The following is a 17619-nucleotide window of genomic DNA, read 5'->3' as shown; positions in this document are numbered from 1 at the left end:
GTTTAGATACACAGTCAGATCTAAGGTACGTAAATAAAAACCTTTCAACAAGATGAACGATATACAGAACACACATCTGATCTCCCTACGTGAAAAATGCTCTCACTGCTGAGCTACGTTCTCTGTTTGTTACAAGCTCCTCGTACCCCTGCTCTGCACAGCAGTATTTAACCCAGCACGATGGCTGCTCAGGATGCAAGCACCTGACTTCATGAAATCCAAAGGTAAGCAGATCCAAATCTCACCAGAGCTAATGGATTTGGCCCTTATCTCCTTTTGCTAAAGCGTCCTGAGTGCAAAGAGACTTATCTAAGCATAAGAAATCAATATTAGTATTATAATGTAATATTCATGTATTATTCTCTTTTCAGTAGTTTAGCTTATATACAATACTTCAACATAGGTGCTTGCTCATATATGGTTTTCCATCTACGTTATTACAATTTTTCTACTGATACAAGCAAAAATATCTGAATGCGTTAGCTACGTCATCTGCTGAGGCTTGAAGAAAAGAGTTATATTTAATCTGGGACAGTTCCCAAATCAGTTCATTGCACAGCTCAAACACTGGCACCAGAGGAGTGCACGTGGCTGGGTACAAGCTGGGGGAGGAGGGGTAAAAGCCACTTGTACCCGATTTGTCACCAATAAATACAACCAAAAAAAGGTGTCCTAAAGCAGAGAGAAGCTGAAGACATCAGAACACATCTAGTTAGGATTTCAAGTGTACCTGTCACTCAGGCACTGTTTCCAGCTAGTCCATGGGATATAAATGCCTAAATCATGCAGGTGGTTTGTGAAATCCCCTACGCACCTTACTGTATGGCTTTCAAAACTATCCTCTGCTGACTATCAAAATCTGAGGAAAAGGTCAACAGCAAAATTCACAGCAGAACACGTGGCTTCCTGGGCCTGGCATGGGAAACAGTCCAGCTCAGGCAGAGCCATGCCAAATTCACCCACTGTAGTGCGGACATCACAGTGCCAGCTATTTTGTCTGCCCTGACAAAAAAAACCCAAAACCAAACAAACAAAAACCAAAACGCTTACAAAGTTCTATGTATGAAGAGACAAAAAAATGAAGCACCTCAGGTCTCTCTCAAGACTGTGTGTTTCCCATACATCTTCAGATGAAAATGCAGCTTGCAACCAAGGGCTGAGCTTGGAAGCAGGAGCTTCTCTCCGTCAGCATCGGTCACCATTTTGGCACAGCACACAAGACCTGCAAGACTAGAGGGAAGCTACAAGAAGCAGCTGTATGGCAACGCTCATCGCTTAAACACTATTTCATCCCAAGGTTCCAAAATGATAATAGACTTTATTCTAATTGGATTGTCTGCAGTGAGCCAATTTAAGTGCTAAATGCTGCAAATTATTCAGCATGACATAGCAATGCAATGATCTGAGCCACTGCAGGGCAGGAGGCTTGTTGAAAGCTACAGTTCCTGAAGCATAATAAGGAGATGCAAGTCCTGCTTGGCATGTCTCCACCAACCAAATCCATATTGTTTCAACAGCTGCAGCGTGCCCATGAAGCATTAACTAATGCTTTGACCTAGAACGCAACCACTGTCAGCCAGCACACCTGATTAGTTGATGATTTTTCTGAGCACACCTTTGAAGTCCGTATCAGTCTAATTGCTGGCTTCCAAAGAGACTAACTACCTACGACATCCTATGTACACATCACAGGGCTGTGAAATATTGATCTAACCACAAGCTTTAAAATATTTAACCAACTGAGTCTGTACCTTCGTCATCAGGGTAAGAATGTCACATTTATTCACTAAGATTTAAGGGACAGGAAGAGATAGACATTTAATGCTTTAAATTTTATTCTGGTGCAATTATAGCATCAAGAATTACAAATTCAAATGAAGGACTCCTGTGTTACTGCTTAGTCCTGAGCATAGTGTACAGTTCAAAAGATAATTATTTTTAGTAATTATGTATAAAGTGGTTTTTGACACACAGTTTCACTGTAAAATGTATTAAAATTCCATGGCTGTGTTAGCAAGGAAGAGAAAGTACAAGGTTCTCTTATTTATAAGGTTAAAATTTCAGATTATACCAATGATCCACAAAAGGGAAAGAAAAGAAAAGAAAAAAAAGTACTCGCAACTTTTAATGCAAAACTATCATTCTCCTGTACAGCCGCCCCAGAAAGCTATCCAGAATCTGCCCGAGACTTGAGAGTTTTATAGGACTTGAGGTTAGTTGCAATTAAAGTCCAGACACAAACAGCAATCCCTACATTGTTGCACTTGCAGGGTATGGAGTTTTACATCTAATTTCTGGCCACTGAACTCCGAATCTGAAACACTGGACCTCGAATCCCACAGAGCTGGAGAGACAAGAGCCTCAAAAAAGCAGCAAGTAGTTTTACATCTTGCCTCTCAGCTGGGTATGCATCTCCTTCAAAGCAATTCAGCACCACTCATCCTTAGTGGAAATCAACTTCTCAGCTCTGCAAGAACTCTTGGATACAAGTTATCTGTCCCCACTGATATAAAAATGATGGATTTTAATACCTTCTGTCCAATATCATGCCTACTTGTCAGTGTGATGGTACGTAGTTAAATCACCAACATCTAATATGACTACATCATCTGATTTACTGAACAGAAATATTTATTAAAAATTTCTGCCCTAACTTGACTTTGCTTCTTGGTTTCTGGATTTATTAGAATTAACTTCAGTAGATGAGCAGTTTACTGTATTTTATTTTCCCACATATTTTCTAATCCACAGAGGCACAGGAACATTAATTCAGGAATTGGCTGCAATTATTTTTTGCTATTCAGCTAGGGGCAGTAAATGCAAACAGAATTGGCTGCAGTTCAATGTCATTGCATAAGATTTGCTCTATTGTTCCCTTAGATGCAGATGTTCGGGTATATAATGCTAAATCAAAATAGTGACAGTGTCATCTTATGCACTTTCTAATGGGTTCCCAGTAGGTTTGGTTTTCTTGCTGGAAAATTAATTTCCTTTTACCTCAAAACAATCATAGAATTACAGAATTAAGACCACTTCTTCCATCACCAATGTTTGAAAAGGAAAGAATGCCTCAGCTGTTCATTTTTCATATAAAGCTCAGAGTGCACTGCAAAACGAAGACTGCAAGCTTCAAGCATTCACCTTAATCATGAAGGCAGTGAAAATGACAAGATAAATAAGATATTTCACATTGCTATTTAAACAATGATTCTTTCTCTTGCAAATGCCAATTCCTTTCACACTGAAAGCACTAGAGAGGCTTGAAAAACTTGCGTGTTAATCAGGATTTCAGCACAATTCTCCAGGTTCTCAAACCAATCACCAAGAAATTCTCTCGCTCTTTGGAAACGCTGAGGGCAACAAAAAAACAAGCGGAGGCAGCCTCTCCTTTTGTGCTGTGTTTAAGATCATTTTTTTGTCTTTTAAAAGAAATGCAGATGACACATTACTACTGCTGCTTTTTTGGGGTGTGGGTAGATTATCTGCAGTTTGATATTATTGCTGTTTATCACACAAAAGCCTCTTCTCCAAGGAGCAAGCTGTGTGGGACAGCACAGGGACTGAACAGATATTATAGGTCCTCACTGCTGTAGATGTAACCACAACTGAAAATACCAATTATCTTCCCAAACAAAGCTCCTCTCTAGCTGCAGAAGCCCAAAGAGGGACATTACCACAATGCCCCTGAGGGCAGCCAGCCATATTTTACTCATTTCTGTTTGCTCATTCTAAATACTGGGGGAAAATTAAAGGAGGAAATGATGACATTAAAAAAGGCTTTCACTGCTTGCCCCTCCCCACAGAAATAAAGATACAAAAAACCAAAATCCACCCATCTTCCCTCTGCTGGGATGCTCCTGACAACAGTTATTATAGCTCCCAGCTGGGAGCTCACTCTTCACCGCCTCTTGAAGACTGTCACAGCCACAGGTTCCTGTCAGATTAGCAGGAGTAGGAAACGACGCTGCCAAAATTGTGTACAGCATACCATACGTACAGCCCTTCACACACTGGCTGAGCATGGTAAGGCGGCTGCGAAGCGCCCAAGATACATCCCCAACGTCAAAAAGAAGCCCATGTAAAGATGAGCACACTCAAGAGATAATAAGTTCCCCAGGGAGGAGTCCAGCATCCTAGCCTGAAAAAGGTCGGCCAAGAATAAGTTATTTACACTCATTTCAAACATTCACAGTTTTACTGAAGAAAGCTATAATCTTGACATTCTCAGGTGTCACCTCCCACCCTTCCAAGCCTTTTACTACTGACCTTCAGTAGCTCTTTAATTGCAACTAGCACTTTTGATAAAATTAAAATATACTTTTTAATTGATAAATGTAGCTTTCAAAAATGAAGATGAAAAGCCATACACTGCGACAGAGAATCGTGGCCTGGCTGCCCGGTCCAATCTTCTCGGTAGTTATTTTCCACTGCAGTAATGCAAAGAAAGCTAATGCTTTTAATAAAATTTCATTGCTGCTTTTTACTTGAAAAAAAAAAAAAAAAGAAAAAGAAAAAAAGAAAAAAAGAAAAAAAGAAAAAAAGAAAAAAAGAAAAAAAGAAAAAAAGAAAAAAAGAAAAAAAGAAAAAAAGAAAAAAAGAAAAAAAGAAAAAAAGAAAAAAAGAAAAAAAGAAAAAAAGAAAAAAGAAAAAAGAAAAAAGAAAAAAGAAAAAAGAAAAAAAGAAAAAAAAAAGAAAAAAAGAAAAAAGAAAAAAAGAAAAAAAGAAAAAAGAAAAAAGAAAAAAAGAAAAAAAGAAAAAAGAAAAAAAGAAAAAAAGAAAAAAGAAAAAAGAAAAAAGAAAAAAGAAAAAAGAAAAAAGAAAAAAGAAAAAAGAAAAAAAAAGAAAAAAGAAAAAAGAAAAAAAGAAAAAAGAAAAAAAGAAAAAAAGAAAAAAAGAAAAAAAGAAAAAAAGAAAAAAAGAAAAAAAGAAAAAAAAGAAAAAAGAAAAAAGAAAAAAAGAAAAAAAGAAAAAAAGAAAAAAGAAAAAAGAAAAAAGAAAAAAGAAAAAAAGAAAAAAAGAAAAAAGAAAAAAGAAAAAAGAAAAAAAGAAAAAAGAAAAAAAGAAAAAAGAAAAAAGAAAAAAAGAAAAAAAGAAAAAAAGAAAAAAAGAAAAAGAAAAAAGAAAAAAAGAAAAAAAGAAAAAAAGAAAAAAAAAGTGGAAGACTGAGGTTTGAAAGCAGCTGCAGCCTGAGCAGAAGGGAAGGCACCCGGCTTCCCTGCCCTGTACATGGCTGAGCCCCTTCCTCCAGAAGAGCACCGCAGCTGCTCCCTGCACAGAGGATCCTAGGAGCTGCAACGCACCATCACGAATTCATCCACAAGGACTTTACACCTCTATACTGCAAAAAATTAATTACTTGCCTTGCATGTCATTAAAAGGTGACTGGACACAGCCCATTTCAGGACTAGAATCCTGAATTCCCCCTACAGACTTCTGCAGCTCTGCATTGTGCAGAAAGGGGCTACAACTTCTCAGTACCTCCTAGCTCTAGCTTAAGCACAGGGAAGGTTATTGCAGACCATTCACAAAACAGGAGGAAGAGGAACATCCAAGAGGAAATTACCCAATTCAGTAATTTTGAAGCTAGATAAAACTCATGCTAACAAGATTACCTTATTACACTATATGAATAAGCTACCTGTTGAGTCTGCTTATTACCAGGCTATTAGAGGAGTGTCAATTTTTTGAATGCAACATGTTCCATTCCAACAACACATTCAGCAGGTAATAACGCAAAGCTGTTGGTTGGAAGCTGCACTGTGCCCTTCCATGCAGTCCTCTTCCCTGTATGCTACCAGCGTTCTTAATTTCTCTATTCATTTATTAAGTCTCCAAAAGAAAGAGTGTTCAACAGGCACCAGCAAAAGCATCTAGCAAAGAAGAAGCCGTGCTTCAAGTGGGCAATTTCGCTGCTATAAGTCCCCAAATAGGCTATGGCAGAACCAAAGACTTGCTCTAGGGCACAGGGCATAAAAGGGAAGCGCATACAGGCAGCAACAAGACGGACAGTAGTCCACCCAAAGTAAATCTCAGGCAGGGACACACAAGATGCTAAGAAAAGGTCACTGAGGGCATGAACTTGGAAAACATCAGCTGCCAGAGCTTACAGTCTTTTTTGAGGCCAAGAGTGAAGGGAACAGGTCCTTCACTGCTTCCTAAACACACTTTGTTGTTACTGTAAGGGCTGTAAATATAATAAAGCTGTAGAACAGATGACTTTACCTGGGCATTTCCTTGTGCATTCATGCCCTGAGTTCCAAGGTCTTTTGATACATTCTGATGGGGACCAAATATGCTAAGGCGATGTTTTATCAAGATGATTATACAGATCATAAGAAAAAAAATAATCAAGATAAAGAGAAATTTAACAGTATACAGAGGTAGACCAACTGAAAGAACAATGCTAATAAACAGTGGTTATTGAATAAACGATAAAGTGATTGAGAGCTTAAATAGAATTCTAAGAAAAATCAGATCAATGTGGGACTCCCACATCTTTATGCATTTTGCTTAAGAATCTCCGTTAGGTTCTGCATTGCAGAAGTCATTTCAACTATGCTCTGCCAACTTCGGCAATGATTCAGAACTTTACAGATCTATGATGATTTGTTAAATACAAAAAAATAATAGTTACAAACGTGTATTTGTCTTTAAAGCTTCTAGTCTTGATTTAATGTTAAGGATATGAACAAAAGAATGAAAATGGTTCTTATTGTTTTGTGCACTATTCTAAGAGAAATATAAACATCAAAGTGTCTTCAATTCTCAACTTTTTAGTATATTCAAGTCAGTCATAATGACAAAAATCTGTACTCTGAAATTAAAGGGCAATTGTTTTGTTCTTAAGTGAAATTTATGCTTACAGTATAATAAGGAAAAACTAATGCTAAAACATGACAGAATGTGAATCTGTAATTAAATTTTAATTTAAAAAAACAAAGCCAAGAAAAAATCTATAAAGTATCAGTTTGCTTTACAGACAAATATTGTTTTTAAAAAAAAACCAAAATTACACATTTATTTTCTCAGTAATGCAACAACACTGAAATATAATCACTAACTGGTAGGTAGTTACAAGCAGCATGAAATTCTGTAGCAAACATTTCTCCTCACTTAAGATGAAAACATCCCTACACTCCTCCCCTGAACACACTGCTTTCCTGTACTGGGGGAAACCTCTCGAAGAACATTAATATATAAATACTCAAGATTTAAATGCCACTGGGTCAAAGGGTTAATGTAATACAATATTACTGTTACACTTTGCATTATTATCGTTATAGCTAAGATTGGTTTGCATTTTTACAGCATATGAAATCAAATCAGTTTGCTCTTCTGCTAAGTGCACAGTTCCTGGTGGTCATTAGCGTGACTTACAGGTCAGGATGAACCTGGAATTTGCCAAACACATCTTATTTCCAGAGGCTCCTATCACCTATAAATCTGATTGAAAAGAGTGAAAAGGAGAATAGCTCAACATATTTTAAAATCAAGCTACTACTGCCTGAGAATCCTGGAACCACAAAGTTCCTTGAAGCTTCTGGATGAAAAATGAAAGAGATTCAAAGCATCGGAACCCTTACAGAATGAGCATCTCTTACTTACCAGAGCAATGAAATTATGTGGCACATTTCCTGATGAGCTTTCTTTGTATATTATCTTGTGGACAGAAATGTTGCAGAAATCACAGAACCCTTGCTACAAAAATTTTGGGAAGTTCCTGCTGAGTTCTTTAATGAATAACCACATAAACACAAAAATCTTAATCAGACCTTGTGAATACACCATACAACTGTTCCATCCCTGCTTGCCCTGCCCGAGATGAGCAGATACAATGGTATGACCTCAAAAGGAGTTTAGTATTCAAGTCACACTGATATTGCTAACATTATTTTTATATCAGTATCATTCTTTTTTAGGTAGATTAATTATAATAAATATGTGCTATATCAACAGACTTTTCATTATGGTCCATTTAACCTCATAAAACATAATTGATTCCTATTTGCTCTATCTGATCGATGCTTAGGGCTCATTGCTGAACTGTGTTAGTAAAAAAGACAAGGCAGAAACAGGCCATCTCTCTGTAGGATAAATAGCACAGTTGATATCCTGTGTAGCTCTGATTGTCCGCATAAATATATGTCTATGCACTTATAGAGAACACAGAAATTAATACTGATGCTTTATTAACTCAAAAATCACATCCAAGAAACTCTGATTTGTAAATCTTTAGTATTTACTAACTTACATGTCAGGGCAGGAGCACTAGAACTGGACTTCCTACGCTACATATATAAAAGGAATACGAGTACAGTATCTTAAAGAGCTCCCTCTTCGGCTCACATTTCCCCCAGTGCTTTGGAAGATCGGTCTAAAAGTATTTATGACCTTTTGGTCCTCAGAACATGTCACAAAACAAAAAATGGGAAAGGCAAGTAGCTGTTTCACCCTACTGTGCCATGCCCCCTGCTACAGGCTGCTGCATTCTTAGTAACAGAAAAACTCTAAATTTAATAATGAATAAAAGAATAGTGACCACTGCCTTACACGGACCTTCAACGTACAGACCCACGTTGAAAAGCAACAGGAAGAATCACGTGAATGAACGAACTGTGGGATGCGATCCACACTGACTGCATCACTGAAGTCCTTCCTACCACACTTGGATTTTCTGAGAGATGTTTAGAATCTGGGAAATCAACTCAGTGTCGCAAGATGAGCAATGTAGGAGCCGGTAGATGTGAAAAACTACTCAGATTCAGGCAAGGCTTAAAGATATTATTTGCATTACTGGGATCACAGTCTGACATTGATCTGTCATAAAAAGACATATGCAAAAATGTATAAAATGTACATGCTTTTCCTGAAAGACTACAACGGCACATTTTGATTCCTCCGTTACTCAAGATCTTGTATGGAATTCCCCACTTTTGTAACTATTAGTAAATAAGGTAATTATAATGTATGTTAATGCAATCTGCTGGAAGCAGAACCTTCCAAAAATATTTCACCTCCACCAAATAAGACATTAACTTCACATCAATGAAGCTAATTGGATATTAAGCTCACCTCTTTAAAAATTAAAAAAAAAGCAAGTTTGAGATGAAAACCAACTTTTTTTTAAAAAAGAACAATGATGTGAGTATAATGCTCTTAATAGTGGGTAAATATTTCATAGCCAAGTTCTTGGCATTCACAGTTAACTATGAAAGAAGCTTATTCAATATTTTTAGGAAGAAATAGTATTTAGTGGCACCAGCTAATTTAGTACTTGCTGCATAGAGCTTTAGGGTGACGGACAAGAACAAAATGAACAAATAGATTAATAAAAGGAAAAATTCATCATGGTATTTCCAACTGTTGCTTTCCATAATTTCTCAAATCTGGAAAGAGAGTGGGATGTATATTTATTGTACAAACATTTGGAGCAGACGTTTGTCCTTTGGGTCAGTTAAAGCCCACTTAAAAATTATTTCAGATTTGGATTAACTTAAATTTACATGAAGATGTATTACTAACAAAGACTTGCAGTTAAACAGGTACATCAACCAAATAATTTTCAGTCACTTTTACCATGTGAAAAAAAAGTCTCCAGTATATATAAAATATATTTAATGTTTCCAAGAAACCGTTATTTGAAAGCTCACCGCCCTGCGTTTCTGTTAATGGTTTTATCAATTTTTAGAACACCCAGGGTATAGTAATATTTAATACTGTGTACTAAATGTTAAAAAATGTTTCAAAGCAATAAAAAAACGCCAAGAGACAGTTTCAGATTTCAAGATGCCAAGCTTGTCCAGTTAGCTAATCATCTCACAGCACAAGAAAAACAACAGGAAAACAGCTACGGCACCAGGACTTGGTGATTAATTTAACTCTTCCAAGAAAGCACTTCAGGAGGAAAGTCTAAAGGCACAATTAAGGGATGCTGAAGCAGGATTTCTGAAGAATCCTTGCTGTGAGATGATGCTAGACCCAAAAGCGTTTAGTTTCCTCTCCACTAAGGCAGAAGCAATTTCCTTTGATTAGGGACTCCGACGGCCCCTTAGGTCAGGATGAAAGATCTATTTTTTTCTGGGTGAATCTGACATGCCAATCACCCAGTCAGCCTCAATGGAGTAACATTTGGCAACTAAGGCATAAATAAGTAGACACAGCTGGCCAACAGCTTTTCCAGGGGGGAGCCTGGGCAGGGTCTAGCGACAGTCAGTCCACTCCAGCCATGACGATGCCTGCATGCCACCTCAGCAAAACTTCACTACACTTGAGAAGGGCTGCGGGCAGGGGATTAGCAACAACCCCTGCTATTGTGAAAAGCCCAGGCAGGATTCACTCTCCCAGACTGGGAGGTCAGTGTTATTCTAGCAGGATGCGAAGGTCAGGGTGATGTCTCTAGACAACAGAAGAAGACAAATACAAGTTTAATATTTACTATTATAGCACACCGGCCTTATTTGAACCGCTACCCACAGCATCCTTTTCTTGTGATAGTCATAGCTGCTATAGGGCATTAGTGCTATAAGGCTGAGGGTGCTCCCTTAAGTTTGGATGCTGAATTACTCACATTTGAGAGAGGCACAAGGACCCACATTCACATACTACAGACTCGGACAGCTACATGAACTCTGCAGGAATGTACTACACTTCTGCACATACACTTTGCTCTTAACAACTGAAATATGGATTTTACCATTTCACTTGAAAATGCTCAGTCTGGATAGAGCAGTGTTTTACCAGCATAATGCCTCTATGGGTTGTGAAAGGCAACCTCAAAGGTTAGAAGGGATTAGAAATTGTAGGTGTTAGGCAAATGAAAAGAGGAATGTCTCCTGTTCTCACTGCTCATCTCCTCTTGCCCTTCAAGAAAAGTATTTCCTGCCAGCTTCTCAAATCACATCCACAAACAATTCAATACTGTTATTGAGATTTTTCCCCCGCTCTCTGATTCCTTAGGTAGATAAGCAAGTAAGGCACCCTGTATTCCAGCATCAAAAGAAAAGGAGAGAAAAGCCACCAACAGTTTAAGCAATTCCTTCCATTTCCCTCTGTCATCACTGCAGAGCTAGTTATCTTCCGTTACTTATGCCAACAAAGTCACCTAGCTAAAGAACCTGCATCCATCACATAAAAGCATTCCCACCCCCTGGGTCTAAAACAGTCCTGGCCTGAGAAAGCCCCTTTGCAGCCAGAGACAAGCAGCACATCAGGGCTAAGACTGGCTCTCACGGCATCTCACACACACACACCCATCCCCAGGCAGAGTTCAGTGCTTGCCTGACTTTTCGCAGGCTGTATTTGCAATTTCCCACGTCCCATATCTAGTGGGTGTGGGAAATATGGCCAGAGCAGCAGAACTCATCTTCCAGCATCTTTTTCCATCTGCACGAGGTCAGAAAGTTGTATACCAGTGTATGGGGTCATAAAACTGGATTTTATCTGAATCTGCAGGGATTCACATCTCTATCTGCACAGTCTATTTGCCCTAATTGCTGCTTTCACTCAGAGATATTCCAGCATTTGTCAGTTTAAACAAAACTTTTAACATTGTTTGAATGTATCTAAATGCATTCAGAAACGTAATGAAGTCCCGCTTCCCCCAAAAGTCTGTGTCTATTGCCCCTAAATAGTTCAGCTGAGGATTTATTTGAATTTATAGGCAGTCCCAAGTCATATATTGCTTCCTTAAATGCCTTATATAAGCAAAAACGCATAACCGAGACATGAGGAGTTCAGCATAATAGCAAAACATTGCTTCATAAAAAGCAGTAATTTTATAAAGCATCTTTTTAAAAAGAAGCTTTTAAAATAAAATACACTTTTTTTTTCTTCAATAACTGAAGATGATAAAAAAACCCCCTTAATTAATTCCCTGAGCCACAGTATTTCTCACGAAGCACTGCTTGGCTATCCCCTCTAACCTTGCTGTATATCCCAACACCCATGGACCTGCCATTAGAAAGAACTGAAAATGCCAGAGTCCAGAACTTAAATTGTAAAACATTGCTGTGCATGATTTTTCTCTCAACAAGGCAACATGCTAATGCTCTACCAAAGTGAAGTCAGCTGTTGAAGTACATTGTACATTTTCTAGGCTTTGGACTTTCATTGAGAAAATGCAAGGTCGTGCACTGTGGTTTAAATTAAAAGATTAGCTACTGATCACTATTTATTTGCACCATATCAAAACAGAGAAAATATGCGATGACTCACATCCACGATCTGAAAGCAAGAGAAAGCCATAGAAAATACTTCCAATAGAACATATACAAAAAGGAACAAAATATAAAACAAACTTTTGATTATTTTCCAAGTTCATGGTAACTTGCAAACATAAAATACTTGGAGTTGGTGTGGGACGTTAAATGGGACATTTAATTTTACCATACTTGCCAAGATCAGCTGACTTTAGATAACATTTTCCAGTGCTGGTATTTCACACAAATGAAGACATATGCTTTTTCTGGGGAGAAAAATAAAGAAGGAAAAAGAAAGGAAAAAAACCCCAGAGTCCTAATAACTCAGATAACAGCTTTTAAATTTTAAGCACACAGGGATGTAAGTGTGTTCCAATGAAGGCTTCTTCACCTCCACAATATCATGTCCCTAGGGTATTAAATGCTCTTAATCAACAGTTGTTGATAATGATGTGTCACCTATCAAGATAAAAGTCTGAATGCAAAAAACATCTGTTACATTCCTTGTTAGGAAACTGGTAACATAGTTTTTGAACACATAAAATTTGACTTTTAATTACCCTCTTACACCTTCTGTTCAGTTATTAACCAGCATTAATCCATAAGGCCATTTAACACATTAAGAACTATAAGTCCTATAATGTTTCCAGGTGAACAAAACAAAAAGTTTAGATATAAAATTAACGTTATCTGCTTTGTAGGTTTTTAATCAAGTTATGACTTCTGCTTTTGGGTTGGACAAAACTAAATTGTGCTACCTTTGGTAAAAGAGCTAAAAACAATTGGACAAAAATATTGTACTAAACTGACATAGTTTAAGCAGCAGCACAACCCAGTAGCTTAAATAGCACATGATAAATTTTCGTAGATTTTTTAAATAAAGACACCTTTTAGAAATGTATTCAGCAAGCAGGAAGTGAAACAACTGATTATACAAATTAAGAAGTGATGTATGTTATAACCATGGTCCATGTTATCCCCTTTCTTTTTAATTGAGCCAAATTCTCCATAATTATAGTCACAACAGACAGATAACTACACAAAACACTTCTCTTTCCAACACCTGCTTGCACAGAGTAATGTTTTACAAAGCAGCCACGAAAATTCAACACCTTAAAAAAGAACTTTAAAACGACAAATGTCTATTTCAACAATATGATGTCTTACAGTAGTATAAGAAAAAAAGATTTGCTTCACCAACTGCTTCACATGCCCACCAGGACAGAACCGTTCTCCAGGGTCTCTCTTCTACCACCCTGTTCAACCCTATTCTCATGTGTCCCGAAGAACATGGCTTTTACCAAAGACTTATGACTTGGGTTTGCTGTTACACAGAACACATATGCTGGTCTCAGAAGACGGCATAGTACAACATTTTTCCATTGCATCACCATATGCAATAGTCTTTTTGAAACAAATACCTATATGGATACAGAACTACTCATTTGGACCATAGGGGCATAATAACGTTTCAATTTAAGGGATAAAAATGTTTAAAAAAAGAAAAAAATTACAACAACAAATACTTCACACAAATAGAGCATTTTCCATGCCGATTCAGAGTCACGTTAGTGCTTTAGTAATTAGGCAGCAGTTACTCCATGCTGTTGGGTGGGGAACTGCTCACTGAGAGAGACCAAACCTCTGCTTTTCTGCAGCTCAGGCAGTGAGGCTGCCCCACAGCCAAATGCAATTGTGTTGCCTCAGCCTCATTTCACAGATAGCAAATGGGGGTCTAGCTCCACCTAAGCTACCAAAGGGAAACATCTGCATCAGTCATCTAGGCTTCCCAAACCAACAGAGAGAAAGAGGAACCTAGAAAAAGTATCTATGTTACTTTATGAGAACAAAAAACCCAAACCAAAAAAACCCTCCAAAACCAAAAAGAAACGAAACAAACAAAAAAAAGTGTTTCCATTATTTCTGCTGTTATGGTGACAACCCAAATGCAGTCAGCTCTAGTTCCTGCAGCTGGCTCTTTCAAACTCTGGTATGTCTGAGATTTTAAATTGGACAGGTTTAATCTTCATCTGTCGTAAACCCACAGATGCATACGAAGAATAGAAATAAAAATTGATGTCATTATAAATGACATGAATATTATTTTTAAAAGTGGTGATAATAACATTACTAACCTCCTCTCCATGCACAGCGATTCTGTTTATTGATAGTTTCTTCCTACTTGACAAAAAGCACAGTACGCTGCAATTCCCAAAACTTACTCCAAGCACCTAACGTCTCAATGATTTCACAAGGGAAAAAACCAGCCACATTCCACCATTACCACATGCCAACCAGGGAATGCAGAAAGGAAACATCTTCTGCAGAAGCTGCTGAAAGGATTGCTATGCGGCAGGGAACACAAAGTCCACAACAGCCCAAAGGATCTGCCATGAGCTATGCAGCAAGAAAAGCTGTAGCATTACAAGCATAAAATACCTTGAATACATACATACCAGCTTTTGTTAGTAATGCAAACAAAAAAAACAACAACAAAAAAAAAAAGCCAGCCATTTTTATTAGCCTTCACTTACTTTTCCAAAAACTCTCAACAGCAGAAATGAACATTTTTACATGTTGGAGCATTACAGCTAAATTTCCACCACCAACTACAGCAATAGTCTAATGCATGTAGAATTATAGAGACTCTTCATCAAAGTTAAAATAAGAAGGAATATTACCGTGAGATTATCAAAGGCCATAATTTAAAAGTGCACTGCAGTTTTATTTCCAAGCAGAAGGCCAGGAAACTACTTCTTTTGTATTAAAAATGAAAGCTAATGTTCCTGTACAGTAACTTGACTATACAGAAGTGAGAGGTTGCAAAAAATAAGGATCAAAATCTTTGCCTAAGTGAACTAGTTCTGGTGAAAGAGATGAACATGCTTATCCATTACATCCAGACGGGGCAAGAGTGGGGCATCTGCTGGGCTTCCAGATACAGAACAAACTAATAAAATAAAAAAAAAACAAATCTAAAAAAGGTCCTGTGAAAAATCTGGGAATGATTAGGCAAAAGCCTAAAAAGGTAAAGGGATTTGTAAATGGTTTTGGTTGGGGTTTTGGTTTTTTTTTTCCTCCATTTTAATACTATGTGGGATAATCAGTATAAAGATAAAAGGCTTTATATTTAATACTGTATCAGTTCTTACAGGACAGCTCTATATCCAAGCAGTCTGTGGCTGCTTTGTGTGTTTTTCTGAGATCACAACCTTAAGAATTCACAATCTCTTTGCCGGAAACAAAATGATTAAGAAGTGTCAGAGAAGAGCAGTGAAGAGGTCTCCAATTTCTGCTGTACCTTCTCTGTCAACCTCTCTGCAGACTCCAATTCCTGTATAAATCTCAACCCTACGTAGTCCCTTTCAGAGTTCAGTGGCTCATGGCCAACAGTCCACATTACCCAGCGAACACAACAGATACATTCTTCACTCTCACAATACACTTAAACTTGGGCTCCCAGTAATTTGGCCAAAGGAAGGCTTGCATTCATCCAACTTCTCAAGCAACTCCTTGTCATTTTGGCACAAGCACTTTACAACTCAATTTACAAGAAAAGCGGCAATTTAGTTCCAGCTGCAAAGCTCCAAGAGTAATATTAGGAAAATAGGAACCATATTTCACCTTTTATTGGCAGGGTACACATAGCACTTCATTAGTTTACTTAGCACCCAGGAACTGCATGCATGTATCGACTGGTGCTTTGATCAAGCTTTCACTTTCTAGAAGAGGCCAGTCCCTCCATAGATCAGTTTTCTAGCACAGACCAAAGGCAAGCATGTAAATAAAGAAATAAAAGCTCAGAAAACTCATGACAACAAAAAAAAAAAGAAACAGGCAATCACTTATTTACACTTAATTAAGCATAAAATAACTCCCCTCCTCCTTTGGGAAGGATATAGGTAAAATATGAATGGAAATAAAAGAGCTGCTGAGTAATCACTGCAGTTCAAACAATATTTCACAAGCAAAACAAGTGTGATAAGATTCAGTAGCCTGTGGCAGACGTTTGTTCGAGTGAACAAGAAGATTGTATTTCCATACTTTTGGCCATCTCTGTAGTCAGAGGCAAATCGCCAATTCCTGCTCTCTACTGTCAACCCCCAGCCCTAATGGAGATGAAAGGCAAAACATAGCTCAGTTCCAACCGCATTATTAATTCCAGCAGGGCCAGATTCAGGCTGACAGGGCGGAGGGCATAATTTAGCCATTAGCAGTAGGAACGGCAGGATTTGTCTACCCAGAACTGCAGGACTACGGGCCGTGCCCTCCCTTTTATGTCTAATCAATATTGTATTTTGTAGTTGTCTCACTGGGATAACGGAAGAACAGCTGCAGCACTGGTTTGAAGAACAGTCCCAGCAAAAGGCAAAGACAAGATTCTCCTTGCAGACTATCAGCAGTCACAAACCTCATTCCACTTCTGTTTTTCTGCTAGAACCCCTTGGTCACATTAAACTCTGTCTTCTCTCTACAAAAATCCAAAAGGACCATACAATACATTAAAAAAAAAATGGTGCTGGTAAGAACAGCTCTGCTTACACCTTGGGGCTTACCTACCTCTGCAATGCTGCAGGCAACTTCTCGAACCTAAACATGAAAAACCTCTAACATAAAACAGTATAACCTCCAAAAAGCCCTATTGCAATATAATATAATGACATTTATGGTGCAAGTACAATTTATCACATTATCCTGCAATTTTTTACTTGCCTGCGGGCATCCAGACCTACCCATGCCCTGCAAGGAGCTGTTTCCACAGCCATTCCCGCGCTTGACTTGTGGAGCAAGAGGCCTGCAAGCCCACCTTCATAGATTTTCTCCTGGCACTACTTATACCTTTTCACGTCTTCCAACAACTTTTAGGTGGTCATTGAAAATATGTCTAAATGCAAGCTACTACAAATTGTTACCTTCCTCACTTAAAGAGACCTTCCTTGCCAGGATGTCCCCTGGAGGTGGAAAGTTCCAGGGGACCATCACTTGCATTCATACGCTTTCTGCCCCTCAGCCTTGGACATCACTTCTTCTAAGGGCTGCTAAGTGGGCCGCATTTATGGAGCAGGACCGAAATAAGGAAACTCAGTTTTACACTTCTACAAACTGCAAGATGATATTTGGTTTTAAACACCCACTTCAGCTGAAAGCCGCATCCCTCCTCACAGCTCGACTCACAGAGAAGACTAACTTTGCAATTTTCTTCTGTGATTTCTCTGAGGACCTTTCATTTCCCTCCCCAGCCTTTTTAGATCCAGCCTGCTTTCACCGGCTTAATCAGAGCCTGTAAGCAGGACGAGATGAGGATTTTAAGCATCCATGCGTCATTGGTTATTTTTGTTTGGTTTTGTTTTAAAAATAACAACATAGAACAACTAGCATTATCCTGACTTTAAAACTGGCTGTTGTAGTTCACTGCTCTTAA

General features: G+C 38.1%; 1 protein-coding gene across 2 annotated transcripts in view; it reads right to left on the bottom strand.

Annotated features, from left to right (window-relative positions):
- Nucleotides 1–17619, bottom strand: part of PTPRG (protein tyrosine phosphatase receptor type G) — a 409035-nt gene that overhangs the window by 225867 nt on the left and 165549 nt on the right. The gene's annotated exons all lie outside the window — the stretch shown is intronic.

This window comes from Falco cherrug, chromosome 4 (genome assembly GCF_023634085.1).
Source record: "Falco cherrug isolate bFalChe1 chromosome 4, bFalChe1.pri, whole genome shotgun sequence".
In the NCBI taxonomy this organism is placed as follows: domain Eukaryota; kingdom Metazoa; phylum Chordata; class Aves; order Falconiformes; family Falconidae; genus Falco; species Falco cherrug.
Note: the sequence above shows the minus strand (reverse complement) of the source record. Positions and strands in the feature narration are given on the sequence as shown.